Source organism: Pongo abelii, chromosome 2 (assembly GCF_028885655.2).
Source record: "Pongo abelii isolate AG06213 chromosome 2, NHGRI_mPonAbe1-v2.0_pri, whole genome shotgun sequence".
NCBI lineage: Eukaryota > Metazoa > Chordata > Mammalia > Primates > Hominidae > Pongo > Pongo abelii.
In genome coordinates this window covers 175,190,136-175,209,116 of record NC_085928.1, presented here as the reverse complement: position 1 = coordinate 175,209,116, position 18,981 = coordinate 175,190,136, and the positions used below count along the sequence as shown (strand labels likewise).

The following is an 18,981-nucleotide window of genomic DNA, read 5'->3' as shown; positions in this document are numbered from 1 at the left end:
GTATATACCCAAAGGACTATAAATCATGCTGCTATAAAGATACATGCACACATATGTTTATTGCAGCATTATTCACAATAGCAAAGACTTGGAACGAACCCAAATGTCCAACAATGATAGACTGGATTAAGAAAATGTGGCACATATACACCATGGAATACTATGCAGCCATAAAAAATGATGAGTTCATGTCCTTTGTAGGGACATGGATGAAATTGGAAATCATCATTCTCAGTAAACTATCGCAAGAACAAAAAACCAAACACCGCATATTCTCACTCATAGGTGGGAATTGAACAATGAGAACACATGGACACAGGAAGGGGAACATCACACTTCAGGGACTGTTGTGGGTTAGGGGGAGGGGGGAGGGATAGCATTGGGAGATATACCTAATGCTAGATGACGAGTTGGTGGGTGCAGCGCACCTGCATGGCACATGTATACATATGTAACTTACCTGCACATTGGGTACATGTACCATAAAATCTAAAGTATAATAATAATCATAATCATAATCATAATAAAAGAAAAAAAAAAAAAAAAAAGAAAGGCTGTAGAAGTATTCCATATTGAAAGTGGGTAAAGAGACATGGCACTTAAATGCTATACCTGATCACAGACTGGATCCTGTACCAGACAGGAAAATGCTATAAAGAACATTACTGGATCAAATGACCATACTGACGTATGAAAGGTAGATAAGACAAAAGTATGCTATCAACGTTAAATATATTGAAGTTGCAGAAATGCAAATCAAAACCACAATGAGATACCATTTCATGCCAGTCAGAATGGCGATTATTAAAAAGTCAAGAAACAATAGATGCTGGCGAGGCGGTCGAGAAACAGGAACACTTTTACACAGCTGGTGGGAGTATAAATTAGTTCAACCATTGCTGAAGACAGTGTGGCGATTCCTCAAGGATCTAGAACCAGAAATACCATCTGACCCAGCAATCCCATTACTGGGTATATACCCAAAGGATTACAAATCACTCTACTGTAAAGACACATGCACACGTATGTTTATTCTAGGACTATTTACAATAGCAAAGATATGGAACCAACTCAAATGCCCATCAATGATAAACTGGATAAAGAAAATGTTGCACATATACACTGTGGAATACTGTGCAGCCATAAAAAGGAATGAGATCATGTCCTTTGCAGCAACATGGATGAAGCTGGAAGCCATCATCCTCAGCACACTAACACAGGAACAGAAAACCAAACACAACATGTTCTCACTCATAAGTGGGAGTTGAACAAAGAGAACACATGGACACAGGGAGGGGAACACCACACCAGTGCCTGTTGGGGGGTGGGGGGGCGAGGGGAGGGAACCTAGTTGATGGGTTAATAGGTGGAGCAAACCATCATGGCACACGTATAGCTATGCAACAAACCTGCACGTTCTGCACATGTATCCCAGAACTTAAAGTAAAATTAAAAAAAAAATATATATATATATATATGAAAAACTACTGGGGCTAAGAGAATATCTACATTCTTAGGAAATATGCACTGATGTTTGGAGTAAAGGGCCATCATGTATGTGACACCTTCAATTTACTAAGAAAAAAATTAAGTATATAATGATGTGTATGTAACATGTATGGAGAGAGAGAACCATGGGGTGAGGTGGGTGGGGAAAGAAATAAACCAAAAAGCCAATTGTGTGAAATGCTAAAAAAAAAAAAAAAAAAAAAAAACCTGCTTACTATAAAACTAATGTCAATGAGATCTACATTCATTCATAATATTTTTAAACAAATCAGTATTATTTTTAAATATTAGCATTAAATAACAAAATAAATTATGAGAAAAATAAACATTCATAAAAAATGTAAAGAAGGAATATGAGGACTCTAATTGCTAATAAATACCTTTAATTGTGGTATTAATTATGATACATAAACTATGTTTTTCCAGAGTGACATTTTAAAATTAAACTGACATTTTATTTATGTTTTACCTGTAAAAGTGTACTAATACTGTAATGCCAGATAGATAGATATAGATAGATAGATAATAGATAAAATAGCACTTTGAATACTTCTCGGTTTCAAATTTGCAGAAAATACTGTAGGATGTTTTTCTTGTTTCAAAGCTTTATTTTCCTAACAATAAGTACAAAGTTCCGTTTTATGATAATCTCTGACATTGAGTCTTCCAGAATAAATCAGTTATTTTAATTTAAAAGTGTTTTAAATGTCTGTTACAAAATATTTTTCATATATATGCAATTACCTGTGTTTTCACATTTGTTCAAACAGATTTGTATTTAATTTGAAATTTTTTTAAGCAAACTAAAAATATGCCTCAATTTTTTTGATTTTCTAAATTAGCAATTCTTCTCTCCTGGCAAACCATAAACTGTTTCAAGAATGTCACTTTCTGCTCAGCTACAGAGATATCTTTGTAAAGAGCATAATTTCTTAGAATGTGGAGATTAACACATCTGAGAGCCACTCACGTAGTTAGTATTTTATTTAAATATAACTTCTCCATAGTTACATCATAATGTAGCTTCCATTCATCTGCTTAATGGTCTTAATATAATGTAATCTCAAGGTAATCGCTAACCTAAGAGCAACCTCTGCTGGCAAACAGAGGTTGAGCTGCAAGCAGTTTTACAGTAGTTTTACAATGCTTTTTCACCATGCCAGATTAACAAGTATATTTTGGAGAGGGTTTTAACATTTTAATTTTATACAGCAGTGTGAAAAATTGTATAGTTTCAATTTAAAATTTAAAATGAAGGTAACCATAAGTGTTTTTAAGATTAAGCAAAAATCAGAAATTCTGTGTTAAAAGCTTGATTTTAAATTCTCAGCTTTGGAGTCTGAGACTCATGTATAAAGTACAGTTAAATGGGGATAACAGCTCAAATTTCACATAACTCTTCAGAATATTAATAAGAAAATGTTATATCAAAAAGTTTACTATAAAATACAAAGTACTATATAAATAAGTAAATTCTAAATTTTAAAGATGATTTCAATATAATGAACAAAACAGACATGATTAAAAAATTTTTTCCAGGTAAATATAATTGTAAATGAGAGGTCATATATAAGGGACAAGAAAATACTTTTTTTAAGAAGCATATAAAAGAAATGTTACCTAGATAAAACTTTCAAACATTACATCTATTAAGTATACACTCACTCTTCTTGTGTTTATGTTACTAAAGCACACAGAGTTGAAACATAAAATGTGAGTTGCATACTACTCCATAATTACTCAGTAAATGTATGTAATTGCCTTGTCTTTTGGGTTAGGTACTATGGAGGAATTTCATGTAAAGTCATACACATCTACTGTGGTAAAATTAGAGCCACAAAAATGACACACTTGAACAATAGTGAATAACTCAGATCTGCAAACACTGTGTGACCGTTTAACTATACAGCCTATATCCATTTGACTGCTGTATTTATTTTGTGTAGAATCATCCCTCTATACTTCATTGGGACTTCTTCATATGGCCTAGAAAATATGTAATATTTTATGTCTAGTGATTTTTCAATACAGAGCCACTTATACAACAGAACTCTCTATAATCTGATTCATACTTTCCAAATGTATTTCCTACATGATTTTGTCATTCACGTTTACCTAGTCTACCAATTTTTTGGACAAACCTTGGCACTTTCTTCTTAATAGTAATAGTAGCTAATATGAAAGCCTAGTGCAATAGTTCTCAAAATGTGATCAAGACTCCTAGAAGTCCCAAAACACATCCATGGGGGTCATGAGGTCAAAACTATTTTTGTAATGCTAAAATGTAGTTTCCAATTTTCATAGTGTTGACATTTGCACTCAAGGTGCAAAAACATTGAAGAAGAAAACTGATAGTTTCTGGGCACAAATCAAGGAAGTTGTACCATACTGTACTATTAGTCACTGTATTCCTCACCACCACACACTCATAATTAAAAAAAAAAAAAGCCAGATTCAGATTCACATAAGGATGGCCATTAAGCATGGAAAGTGTGTATAAGCACTTCTGCTGCACACTAAAGTATGATGATCATCATGAGAAACAGCAGTTATTCAATTATGTGATGTGATTTTAGAGTTGAACTAGTTGCTTTTGCTTTTTACATGGAAAATCATTTTTACTTGAAAGAACAATTGACAGACTAACTACAATTATTCAGAGGATATTTGGCAGAAATGCTTTTAAAAATGAACAAAGTAAGCTTACCCTTAAAAGAAAACAACTGACATTGTTTGTTGTTAATAATAATATTCAAGATTTCGGCCGGGGGCGGTGGCTTACGCCTGTAATCCCAGCACTTTGGGAGGCCAAGGCTGGCGAATCACGAGGTCAAGAGATCGAGACCATCCTGGCTAACACAGTGAAACCCCGTCTCTACTAAAAATACAAAAAAAAAAAAAAAAAAAAAAAAAATTAGCCGGGCGTGGTGGCAGGTGCCTGTCGTCCCAGCTACTCATGAGGCTGAGGTAGGAGAATGGCATGAACCTGGGAGGCGAAGCTTGCAGTGAGCCGAGATCACGCCACTGCACTCCAGCCTGGGCAACAAAGCAAGACTCTGTCTCAAAAAAAAAAAAGAAAAAAAAAAGAAAAGAAAAGAAAAAAAATTCAAGATTTCAAGCAAAAATAAGAAGTACAGAAAACTTACATCTGTCATCATAAGCTTAAGATCTTTCTAATAATTTGAGACTTTCCTAAAGCAATTGTTGGTGACAATAAATGTGATTTTCTAATGTTGTGTCATAAAATGTGTTGAACATTTGAAGATTGGCATAAATCAATAAACCAACATTTTTCAAATGATCCTTATGTGATGATACAAAGCTATGCATCAGTAAGGATGCATTCAAAGAATATGATACATCATTGGATTTCAAGAGTTCAAAAAGTTCATTGATATGATTTCAGATTTCATCTTGGCAGTTAAACATTAAGAAACTATCATATGCCAAGTTTTGGTGTAGCATCAAAGGAGAATAGCTACAATTACATGAAAAGCTTTTGAAAATATCCATCCCTTTTCCAACTACGTATCTGTGTGAGACCAGATTTTCTTTATATAGGTCTGCAAACACAGCATTGCACACCAGATTGCATGCAGAAGCAGATACAATAATTCAGCTCTGTTTTATTAAGTCAAAGAGTACAGAGACCTGCAAAAATGTAAAACAATGCTATTTTTATCAATTAATATTTTTGTCTGTAAAACATAATCCCTTTTTCCTAAAAAAATTACTTAGTTTAGTTTGTAATGAGTTTACTACTGCAATTTTAAATTAATAAAGAAATATTTTTAAATTCTTATATTGTAAATATTGATAACTATAATCTACATAAATGCTTTAGGGTGTACAATAATTTTTAAGTTGTAAATGCTATGTAAAACCCCCAATTTTAGAACTATTGGCCTAATATGTACTAGATATTAGTCTAATAAGTCTGCAGATACTGTTTTGTTTAATTCTCAAAACAACCTTGTGAATGAGTAATACTATTTTTATGATCTATAGATAACATGGAGGCATAGTAATTTGTCAGAGGCCTCATAGCTAAAATGGAGTAAAGACAGGCTCTGAATGCTACGTCCCATGCTTTTTACCACTTCCTGCCTCCATGGTTTTGGTAATGTTTCCCATAAAAGGCCTACCTCATGGTCTAAGTACTCCATTGAATAGCACTGTAGCACAAATTGTTAAGTAATAAAACAGAAGGCCTGAATTTGACTCCCAACTTTACTACGAAATTCCTTGAGGATCAGTAGCTTAAAAATGAACAAATTAATAATGTTCTTGTGACACGGTTTTTGCAAAAAGGAAATTAAATAATACATATAAAATGTTTGCATTAACTGTAAAGCATGCAAAAATTATTATTACTGCCTTTGCTTTATGTCCCATTTGCAGGCATTCCTCTCCACGGTCTTCTTAACTATCACCTTCCTGTCTGTTTCTTCTCTTTCTAAAGAATTACAGCACTTTTTTAGTGCACTCATTTACAACTCACTTTTCTTTTATGTGTGTCTCTTACTCTCTGCTTAAATAACAAGCTCTGCTGGGCAGGGAACCTCTTATATCTAAGTGCATCCTCAGTTCCTTACCTCCAGCCCAATCTCCAGTAAGTTCCCAACAGACATTTTCATATGAAGTCTCAGTCTATTGCTTAGGTTTAGAATTAGCACGCACCAGGTCTTATTGATCCGGCCTAGCTTTTATTCAAGGACTAAAGCCAGTAAGGATCTTCTAACTGAGTTAAATAAAAGCCATAGGTGAGTGATTTCAGAAAAGTGTCTACGTATCTGGATAAATTAAGGGAGACAAAATAAAGCCACAGTTAAAAGGAATGTGTTTATGAGTTATGCTTATAATGATGTATCATGAAAGCCTATCAATATGCACATTTTCCTGTTTTGACTCTTAGGCCCTTATTTATAGAGGGTGTAACTATTTTATGCATTGCCTTTGAGGTGTGCAAACCTTGATGATCTGTCACCCAGACTGGAGTGCAGTGGCACAATCTTGGCTCACTGAAAATTCTGCCTCCTGAGTTCAAGTGATTCTCTTGCCTCGGCTTCTTGAGTAGCTGGGATTACAGAGGCCTGCCACCACGCCCAGCTAATTTTTGTATTTTTAGTAGAAATGAGGTTTCACCATGTTGACCAGGCTGGTCTTGACCTCCTGACCTCAGGTGATCTTACTGCCTTGGCCTCCCAAAGTGCTGGGATTACAGGCGTGAGCCACCGCACCTGGCCACCCTTCCAATAAATTAAAAATGTATTTGATGTATTCGAATAATCACCATTTTTTCTTACTTCACATTCTTTTGCAAATCTTTACCTTTAAGTATCATCAGACCTCTTTCACTGGAACATTTAATTGTTCATCTTCAGTTCACTGATGCATCAGAGTGTCATTTCTGATAAAATATCAGCTCACTTACTGTATCAAAATAAAATTATTGTGCAGTAATTTAATGACATAGCTCTTTCCTTTATGAGCTCTGAAAATATCTCATTAAGAGTTTCACAAATTACCACAATAACTTATGCTGACATGCTCATTTATTCTCATTTATGAATAAATCTGGTTGACAAGTCTAAGGAAATATTGCAGGGAATTCCCGGCCTCTGATAAATGTCAGGCATCATTAGAGAATCTCAAAATGGGCATTATTTGAGCACAACCACTTGACTATAAAAGCAAAATATTAGATTCCATCAAAGTTTCCACAAAAAAATGTACTTGTCATCTGACACTTGTCCATGGTACAATGTGGAGATGTTCTTACTTCCCACTCATCAATAATCACAGTGATATCCTCCATCTGCCAAATGCTTCATAACAGAAAACAGTCCTGTACTGTGGCATTTTTCAGTCTTTAGAATATTATTATGTGATTTGTTTTACTTTCTAATTATGATAGGCCACTCTCAATGATTATTTTTCAGAAAAGAAAAAAATAAATGTAGAAAATTATTTGGGGATTGAGTCCAACACATTTTATAGACAATAAGTAGAAATTAATATTGTTGTGAAAGTGAATAATAAACAAAAAGTTGTATTTCAATTTCTGGGATTTTTAAAAAGTTACTTTAATTGCCTAAGCAAATGAAGGTGAATGTTTAAAATATAACATGGGGTATATATTTTTATTTAATTAAATATCTATGAAAGGAATATTAATTAAATACTTAACAAAAACTAATAAAAACTAATAAAATAATTTGTCTTTTAAGAGATTATGGTCCAATACATGTTGACTATATTTGAAAAAAGGTATTCACGAATCACCCAATTTGTTTCCACATTTTAATAGCTCTCTTCCTTTTAAAATGTCTTTTTATTTTCTCCTTTACAAATTTGTTTCAGAATTACAAAAGAGCAGTGTGCATGATTAGCCTGTCTATAGTAACATTCTCTATTTTTTTACAGCTTCAAACTAATTTTATATATTTATGGTGTAAAAAGACTGTCTCTGATATGGATCCTATTTTATAGTATGCAGGTAACATGTGAAAGTGCTTTGGCCATTATTAGATTCAAATATTTAAAGCTTATGAATCAAAATCTATTATTCAGTTTCTTTGTCCAGTGGCCTTCATTACATAGTTAAGCTATTAAATATAATATATTATAAACATTAAAATAATATTAAAAATATATTATTTTTTCAGACAGGGTCTCAATTTTCTTACTGAAGAACTTCTGTTAACAACATAGTTAAGTACGGTTCTTGAGTACCCCTCCTATCTCATCTCGACTATGCTCGTCTACCTTTACCATATTCTTGTTACACTGTACCTCTTTCCAGTTCTCCAAATAGCAAGCTCATTCCTACTGTTTGTACCTCAGCATATGCTGTTTCCTCTGTCTGAAACTCTCTTCTCCCAGATCTTCAGAGGTAAAGCTTTCTCATCATGCAGATCTCAGCTTAAGAGTCATATCCTCAGATATGCTTTTGCTGAACATCTTCCTAGATATAGACCAAATAAGAAATCACTTTTTATTACATTTTTCTGTTTTCTATCACAACCTGGAATAAACTTATTTTTCCACTTATTTTTTTTATCTTCTTCTCTCCCAAAGGAAAAAAAAAAAAGAAAAGCAACAGCGTGAAAACACAACCTTTGTTTCCTTGATCAGTGTTACGTCACACAATATAGTACCTGACCTCCGGAATGTCTTCATTACTGGAATGAATGAATAAATAAATGATTACATAATCATGAGATCTAAAAAAAAATTCTAGAACAAAAGGCAGATAACAAAACAAAACATATTTTAAAACATGTTAAATGCTGTAAAAAATATTTTTAATGGCCATAGAAACATTAAGAAGGAAACAATGTTCTGCAAGTGGAAATGTGGATAAGCCTCACAAATGCATGAAATACATGAGTTGCACCTTATTACTAGAAAGATTATATAATTTTTCAGCCATACCAAGATGTATTTAAAAGCAAAAGGAGGAAAACAAACGTAAACTGGGAAATAACAGTTTGGAGTAGGGGCAGTGTGGAAGAGAGCAGAGAAGCTGAGAAGGAGACGATTTCAGCATAGCAGGGCATAATACAAATTATAAAATGTGTACAAAGAAATATAGATTTTATCCTAGAGGCAGTAGGTTCTATTAAAACATGTGAATGGCAAGGTGACATCTAGAGTTTTAAGATAGAGAGTAAACATTTAATGTTTTGTAAAACTTTCCTAAGTTCCTATAAGCAGACTTGAGAGGGGAAAGAATGTAGCAGAGTAGAAAAGTAGGGAAAAACGTGAGAAATGAGATGATAAGGCTGTGCTTGTGAAGTTGGCGTTTCTTCACAAAAAGATCTGGCTGCACAGGTCATCTGGTCTTCCCCTACATTCAAAGGTCTGCAGACTGTATGAAAATACAAATGGGTTAAAACAAAGATGTGAAAATTCTAAGGGGTGCAGGGAGAAAAGGAGAGGGAATACAAAAAGAAAGTCTTCGGGTTCAAATGAGATAATACCCAGGCCAACGTTTTTAAAAGAAATGGCAAAGAAAAAATTATTCTGAAAAGACAGAGAATACATAGAAAGCCAGACTGCTCTAACTTGTTTTAGAACCTCTGGTGACAGATTGATGCATGCACTGACACATAAATACTCAGTATGGTTTTATAGAACTGAGTGTAGATAATTTCTTTGCCTTTATCCAGAATGAAAGAAGACAACAAATAAAACAAGCAAAAGCAAATGTAAATTCTCTACATTTTTAGTTAGATCAATGCAACATGTGCAAATCTGACTTATGAACTTGTGAATATCATGTTCTATTTTAAACATCTTTTACTAAAAATTTCACTGGAATTGGTGAAGAGGAGCCATTATCAAGAAAGATTTTCTTGTTAAGATTTAGGATAGCTAAGCCATATAAGGGTAAAACAAAAATAAATACCGATCATGTTGGACCCTGTGCATTAGCTGGGGAAGCAGGACTCTTTATCACTGTCTTTCATACTCCTAAGGAACGCTAGCCTCTTTACAAGCTGAGCAGAAAGTGGTCCTCTCTCTCTCTTTTAAAATGCAGAGCTGTTCTGTTCTGCTCAAACAACTTTTGCAATAATGTCTTTACCAGTGAAAGTGAAGAATAATTCATCTAATTGAAACTTAGAATGCTATAGATAGGCAGAAAGTAATTACCTATGATACAAACTGGCCAGGTTCCTGGGAATAACATCCATATCTTTATGAGAAATGCTATGAAATTATTCGAGACCATTAACATCAGGCCATCCATTTACATCTTATCTGCACTTCTCAGAGTTCTACAGGATGCATAAACAGGAGTAGAGTAAATATGAACAGCAAGGTAATCCTCCCATTATATTCAGTACCAGTGAAATCTTACTGTGTCTAGTTTTACACCCCAGAACTTAAGAAGGAAGTGAGCTCGGGATAGAATAAAAGAAATAAATGAAGGGTTAAAAAATAGGAAAATTCTAAGAAGGATTAAAAGAACTTATATAATTTCAGCTTGAGAAGAACTGATGAAAGGGACATTATTAATAGTCTTCAATGAAGAGTTGTTCCACAGATTGTGGTGACCAGCTATTTCCCATTTTCATTGAAAACATAACAGAGAAAAATGAACTTTAATTGTTAAACAGGGAGGGAAGAAAGAAGCTTTTGATAATGGAAAAGGCTGTTCAACACTAAGTGGGTTCCAAAGGATTTCAGAATATTGCAGTTGTGGAAATCTTTTAAAAATAGACTTTTAACTACATGAGGTTTGCAGGTCAAGAGAAGGACAAGATGACCTATTAAGATGATTTCCATGACTGCAATTCAAAGACTCTATTACAAAGGAGGGCAGGATATCCATTGATCACTAAATAATAACTTCTCTTCTTGAAGTTATTTAATTTGATTGTATAAAGGTTTTCATTATGTAAGAATGAGGGAAGCAGTTTATTCTTCATTTCTATTTCACAAAACATACCCATGTGAAAGGTCATTTTACTTTGTCCTTCTCTTGACCTCAAGGCCTCATATATTTAAAAGTCTGTTTTTAAAAGTTTTCCACAATTGTAATATTTTAAAATCCCTTAAACCCATTGAGTGTTGAACACTCTTATCCATTATTAAAAGCTTTGATTTCATGTGAAATGAAATCTCCAACATTATGCAGCAGAAATAAGCAAGGGAAAACTTTGCATAGCTACTAACTTAACCCATCTCTAGCAGTGTGGGAAAGCTTTGGACTAGAAAATATAGAGTAAGGCTTCTCAACTTTAGCATGCATGTAAATCACTAAGAGTTGTGTTAAAAATGCAGATCCATGGATCAAGCCCTCAGAGTCTGATTCAGTTGGTCTGAAGTAGATCCAAGAATCTGTATTTTCAGCAACATCCCACAGTGCAGATTAAGGACAATAATATCAGACACAATTATCTAGAAACTTTGGTTCCGGGTCACATGTATATTTACTCAATATTTTTGTTCTAATAAATCATATAGATAGGTAGATAGACATATTTAAACTATTCTATGAATATGAAGTCATAAAATCATCACAGAAAAATTATTTATAAAAAAAATTGTTCCTGAAGCTCCTTTAAATCACTCATAAAATACAGTATGATATTGTGGCATATGAAAACTTGTATAGTGATGTAAACACAACCAATGGCTTAAGAATTATTTTGATATACCAAGGCATATCTAAGTACTAAAGGTAATTTTTTTTCCAAAGCACTAGAAAAAATGCTTTGAAAAAAGCTTCTGCATCCCACAAGGAACAATCAGCAGAGTGAAACGACAACCTATGACTTGTGGAATGAGAGAAAATATTTGAAAACCATACATCTGGCTGGGTGCAGTGGCTCAGGCCTGCAATCCCAGGACTTTAGGAGGCTGAGATGGGCGGATCACTTGAGCTCAGGAGTTCAAGACCAGCCTGGGCAATATGGCAAAATCTCCTTCCCTACAAAAAAAACAAACATTAGTTGGGCGTGGTGGCATGCGCCTCAAGTCCCAACTACTGGGGAGGCTGAGATGGGAGGATGACTTGAGCCTGGGAGGCAGCGGTTGCAGTGAGCCGAACGGCCCCACTGCACTCCAGCCTAAGTGACAGAGACAGAACTTCCCAAAATAAATAAATACATAGAAAAGAAAAGAAAACCATATATCTGTTAAGAGGTTTGCTATGGTCTGAATGCTTGCATCCCCTTCAAATTCATATGCTGAAACTTAATCCCCCATTTGATGGTATTAAATGGGGCCTTTGAAAGTTGATTAGGTCATGAGGACTCCACCATCATGAATGAGATCAGTGCCCTTATAAAAGAGGTACCAGGCAGCTTGATTGTCCCTTTGCCTTTCCACTGTGTGAGCATCCAGCTAACAGCCACCATGTATAAGGAATGAACCTTTACCAGACACTGAATCTCCTGTTGTCTTGATCTTAAACTTTCCAGTGACTAGAACTTCAGAAATACCTTTCTATTTACAAATTACCTAGTCTAATGTATTTTGTTATGGCAGCCTAAACTAAGACAGTGTTAATATCCTACATATACTGCAAGGAATTCAAACAACTCAATAGGAAAAAAAACAAATAACATAATTTTTAAATGGGAAAAGGACTTCAATAAACATTTATCAAAAGAAAACATATAAATGACCGATAAATATATGAAAACATGTTCAACATCACTAGTTATCAAGGTAATGCACATCAAAAGCACAAGAAGATATCACCTCATGCCTGTTAGGATGGTTACTTTCAAAAGATAAAAGATAAGTGTTGGTAAGGATGTAGAGAAAAGTGAACATTTGTACACTGTTGGTAGAAATGTAAATAGATACAGCTGTTACAGAAAACAGTATGGAAGTTCCTCAGAAAATTAAAAATAGAATTACCATGTATCTAGCAATTCCACTCCTGGGTATATTTTCAAAGGAAATAAATTCAGTGTGCTGAAGAGATATCTGCACTCTCACGTTAATTGCGTCATTATTCATAATAGTCAAGATATGGAAACAACTTCAGTGTCCATTGACAACATATGGAAGTATAAAGAAAATGTGTGTGTGTGTGCATGTGTGTGTACAAATATGTGTATATATATACACACACACACACTCGCGCAAATTTTATGTTGTGTATGTGCATATGTATGCATATATACAGAGAGAGAGAGAAAGAGAGAGAGTCATGCACTATACACATATTAGCACATAACGATGTTTTGGTCACTGATGAACCACATGTATGACAGCGGTCCCACAAAATTTTAATGACATACTTTTACTATACCTTTTATTTATTTAGATATGTTTATATACACAAATAGTTACAATTTTGTTACAATTGCCTACAGTATGCAGTACAGGAACATGCTGTACAAGTTTGTAGCCTGGGAGTAATGGGCTATACCATATACCCTACATACATAGTAAACTGTATCATCTAGGATGTGTAGGTACACTCTGGTGTGCGCATAATGATGAAATCGCATAATGATGCATTTCTCAGAATGATCCCTATTTCTAACTTATATGTACATATATACTACATATATACATGCCACATATATGTACATACATCTCACACATGTACATACATCACATATATTACATATATGCACACAGCACATGTATTACATATATGTACACACATCATACACATGTACATACATTACACATATGCACATACATCACCTATATTGCCGGCATGTACATGCATCACACATATATTACATATATGTAAATATATGTATCACACATGTGAATATATTCACATATTACATATATGTACATATTACATATATGTAATATGTTGCATATATGTAATATGTTGCATATATAACATATATGTAATATATTGCATATATAACATATATGTAATATATTGCATATATAACATATATGTAATATATTGCATATATAACATATATGTAATATATTGCATATATAACATATATGTAATATATTGCATATATAACATATATGTAATATATTGCATATATAACATATATGTAATATATTGCATATATAACATATATGTAATATATTGCATATATAACATATATGTAATATATTGCATATATAACATACATGTAATATATTGCATATATAACATACATGTAATATATTGCATGTATGTTATATATTACACATATATAATGGAATATTTTTCGGCCTTAAAAAAGAAGGAAATCCTACCATTTGCGACACTATGGATGAAACTGGAGAACATTATGCTACGTGAAAAAAGTCACACACAAGAAGACGAATGCTACATGATCTCACTTGTGTGTGAAATATAAAAAAAGCTAAACTCATAAAAGTAGAGAGTAGAATGGTGGTAGCAAGGGGCTAGGAATGGAAAGAAATGGGGAGATATTGGCCAAAGGACACAAAGTTTATGTTATGCAAGATGAATAAGCTCTAGTGATCTAATGTACAGCATGGTGACTGTAATAAATAATATTTTATTGTATATTTAAAACGTGCTAATCTTCTTAAGTATCCCACCACACACACAAAATAATGGTAACTGAGAAGGGATGGATATATTAATTAGCTTAATTCTTGGAAGAAAGTTACACATACATAAAATATCATGTTGTACATTTTAAATATATATTATTTTTATTTGTCAATTATATTTCAATAAAGCCAAAAGGATTAGTATTCACACTATACTGCCATTAAATGAATTTGTAAATTTCTGACTATGAATGTGGAATTGGTGGATAATTCTAAAATGACTATGCTTGCCAACAGAATTTAATATTAATCCTATGTAACTGATCATGTTACTAGTTTCAAATATGTTTGTATTAAATGAAATAATAAATGTGGTAACACCTAAAACAGGGTCTGTTGCTTTGAGAATGCTCAATATGTTTTTTTCTAAACTTGAAAAAAAAAAACTAATTATAATGACTAACAGTTTTTATTTTGTTCTGTTTTGTAAATGCTGTGGATAACTAGATGACTAGGTTCAAAATTCTCCATCATTGCCTTCTCATCAAAATCTCATCTCACAGAGCATCTCTTTAATGCAGTCAAGGACTGGTCTTATGACGTATTAGGCTCTCATTACAGAGTTAGACTATAAAAGCAAGCTATTGATGAATTAGATGCTTATTTGACGTGATTTGCTTGTAATGCCATTTGGCTATTTTCCATTTTGGATCTCAGTGTTCTCAATTAGAGGATTTGGACTATATGAACTCAAAATTTTTTGCCAGCTTTAAATTTCTATGATTTGACACAATTTTTATATTCTTTTATGTTTTCTCCCAAGTTACCAACAACAGGTGACTAGTTCCAGTGCCCAATCAGACAATTCATTTTTTCATTCTGAACCACACTTCAAAAGGCAGTACAGAAAAGTGGTTAAGGTCTTAGTTATTGAAATAATTAATACCTGGATTTGCAAACTGACAATAAAGTTTATTAACTCTGTGATTTTGTGAGCAGTTATTCAGTCTTCTCAAAGTTATTTTTATCAATTTAAATGGGGTAAAATATTGCCTACTTCTCACAGGTGTTGAAAAAAATCAACCACTATAAATAATTTATGATGCCTGTATTATAGTAAGCACTTACTGATTGACAGATGTTAGCTTAATTATTTTATCTTAAAATGGTCATTGCCACCTCTCCTGAAACTGACTTCTTTATAATTTTTGTTTATATGAGAATCAAAAACACATCAGAACAAAATCATGAAAATCTCTGCAAAATTTGAATGCCAGCAATTCATTAGTTAGGATCCTGTTTATGCTTGTTAACAATAAAGACTGTTGGATTAAATGGAAGTCTTTCTACTATTAAGAGAAATTATGCTTCTATTTTCCAAATATTTGAATTGCACACACCACATTTTTCCCATAGAAAGCAGGTTTTTAAAAAGCATTCATCTTCTGTCAATAGTGATTATCTCTTTTAAAGTAATTTTATTTAAGAAATAAATTTGCTAATAGCCTGGTCATGACCTTATGTTAGCCCTGTTCTAATAAAATGGATTTGATTGTTTACATTAATAGTAACAGAAATTGTATTGCATGAATTATGATAAAATTCAAACATAAAAACAGTACAAGTCAGTGGCATTATATTTTTCATATCTGGTTCATCAATTAATAACTTTTTAAAAATGAAGTTTATGACAAAAAACTTCCCCCAAGAGTGTAGCGTGAAATATTCTTGTAAGTTAGTTAAAATTTTAAAGACTGCCTTTCTAGCCAAAAAAAATTAAAAAATCATAATTACATGATGGAAATTTCTATTCCAATATCCATAGATTCATTATTAGTTACACAAATAATATGCTAAGTTAAAGATTCTTCAACAATAAATCTTAAGAACTTGTAAATTTTGTCTATGACTTTTTAAATTTTTAATTTTTGTGGTTAAAGAGTAGGTTCATATATTTATGGGGATACATAAGATATTTTGGCACAGGCATAAAATGCGTAATTACCACATCATGAAAATTTGGGTATCCATCCCCTCAAGCATTTATCCTTTGTGTAACAAGTAATTCATTTATATTCTTTTAGTCATATCATCTGTCAATCCCACTGCTGGGTATATATACCCAAAAGAGATAGAATGAGTATATCAAAGAGATATCTGCACTCCCATGTTTGCTGAAGCACTGTTCACAATAGCCAAGATTTAGAAGCAACCTAAGTGTCCCATTAATTGATGAATGGAGAAAGAATATGTTGTACTTATATACAATGGAATACTATAAAAAAGAATGAGATTCTGTCATTTGCAATGACATGGATGGAACTGGAGGTCATTATGTTAAGTCAAGGAACTTGTAACCTTTAAGCATAAGTCAGCAGCTAGCACAACTCTCTTTCTAGAGCCATTTATATTTAAAAAAAAGTTTAGAGAAAGATTAACCTCAATTTTTTTCTTTGCAAAATATAGCCATTTCCAATAGGGAGGAGCATAATAGAAAATTCTAAACTTACCTTTCCCTCATCACTCCAGCTCAGGTTTAGAAATGTCATTATAAGCAGGTATCTACAATTGATGATTTAGAAGAAATAATCAAATAAGTCCCACAATTTGGAAGCCTTGAACTACAAGAGATTCTAATGGTCTGGAGAATTTATGGTTTCCTAGGTTAGTAACTTCCTGCCAAAACTATTTCAAATATAAAGGGAAACAAATTCCTTTGCTTATTATAATAAACTACCCACACAATTTACACTTATTCATCTCTTTAACTATATATAAAAATATATATGTATATTTATATGGTGTGTGTTTATATAATACATATGTATATTCTTCCTCTATTTTGTGCCAACTGCTTGAAAATGTGTACTACAAATATCTGTTTTGTTTTCTTAAAACAGATTTTTGTCAACCACGTTACATTTTCTGTTAATGTAGATTTAAATTAGTAGTACTAACTCTAATAATATGAACGCATTATATTGATAGTGTTAATAGAATATAGACATGAAAATGATATTCTCATTATATTCATGAATATAATGTATATAATTTTCTAACATTTGAGGAGTATCATATATATATATATATTTTGAAACGTAGTCTTGCTCTGTCGCCAGGCTGGAGTGCAGTGGTGCGAACTCAGCTCACTGCAACCTCCGCCTCTCCAGTCCAAGCGATTCCCCTGCCTCAGCCTCCCAAGTAGCTGGGACTGCAGGTGCGCACCACCACACCCAGCTAATTTTTTGTATTTTAGTAGAGAAGGGGTTTACAATTTTGGCCAGGATGGTCTTGATCTCCTGACCTCATGATCTGCCCACCTTGGCATCCCAAAGTGCTGTGATTACAGGTGTGAGCCACCATGCCTGGCCAATATGTACATTTTAATTTAAAGAGATTTATGACTGTATACGGATTATATCAGAACATTTATGTTTTTGTTCTATTGTATAAATTTTGTCTGTGACATTATTTTGTTGGGTTACAATTCTTTGTATAAGGTATTAATATCTCAAATATGAAACACCTTATGACCCTTTGTGGAATTCAGCCTATTTCTTCACAGAAAAAAATACAGAAATAGAGGAAAACTTTATATTTTTGTCAATCCAGAAATGTCAGATGTGAAACTGGGTCCCTAACTTTTCCTTGAAGAGGAAGTTCTGCTTGTGGGAAGGCATGGTTCAGGGATAAATAAGGACATCTCCGTTCTAGAAGTCAGGCTGTTCTCTGTCAGATACAAATGATCCCATGAGAATGAAGGAGATAATTAAAGGGGGAAAAATTGATCTGTCATCAGGCTAAAAAGTAATGCTTTAGACCTCCTGCTATTTAGATCCCACATTTATGCTCTGAGCTTGAGCAGCCCTGAGTAGTATCTCTCTGTAGAGTTTAGGTAACTGAGGAAGGAGACTTAATATCAGAAAACAGAAATGTGGGAATGCCTCAGAGCAGAAAAGATTCTGCCTTCAGTACATACACAAAATGGGAAGATAGCATTTAAATTAATGTAGTCTTTGCTGTAGCAAGTTTTTCTTTTTCTCCATTCACAGGCTTCTATTTACCTTTATTTCCTCCCTTTGGCAATTTAGAATTTTTGTTCTTTTGTACAGAAAGAAAAACAATAAAAATAAAAACAAGCTAGGATTCATGAAGTATTCATCCCTTGGAAATAAATGAGCATCACCTTACTGTATGGCTCCTAATGAATTCATCAACTTAGCTTACATTTCTATTGAAAATTGCAATATGTTAACTTGAAAAATGCCCTTTATTTATGAAGTAAACTGTTTACATTACACACAGATTTAAAAAGGGAAGCAATTCCACAACCTCAAATTCAATGAAATTAGAGATCCCACCATATCTTGGTAGCCTGGAAGCATATTGCAACTGACTTTGCAGAAGCTTTATGTTTGAACACAATAATAGCAAAGTGCTGGATCTTACCTTCAGCCAACTTCAATACAGCATTTTAAAAATCATACTAAAAACTACAATAACCTGAATAAACAGAATGTG

General features: G+C 33.2%; 1 long non-coding RNA gene across 1 annotated transcript in view; it reads right to left on the bottom strand.

The window, feature by feature from the left end:
- The window catches only part of LOC129058706 (uncharacterized), a 260,308-nt gene that overhangs the window by 173,452 nt on the left and 67,875 nt on the right, over positions 1 to 18,981 (bottom strand). Inside the window, exon 2 of the long non-coding RNA XR_010139297.1 lies at positions 8,351 to 8,476. This is a non-coding gene — a long non-coding RNA (uncharacterized LOC129058706). The remainder of the gene's footprint in view (positions 1 to 8,350; positions 8,477 to 18,981) is intronic.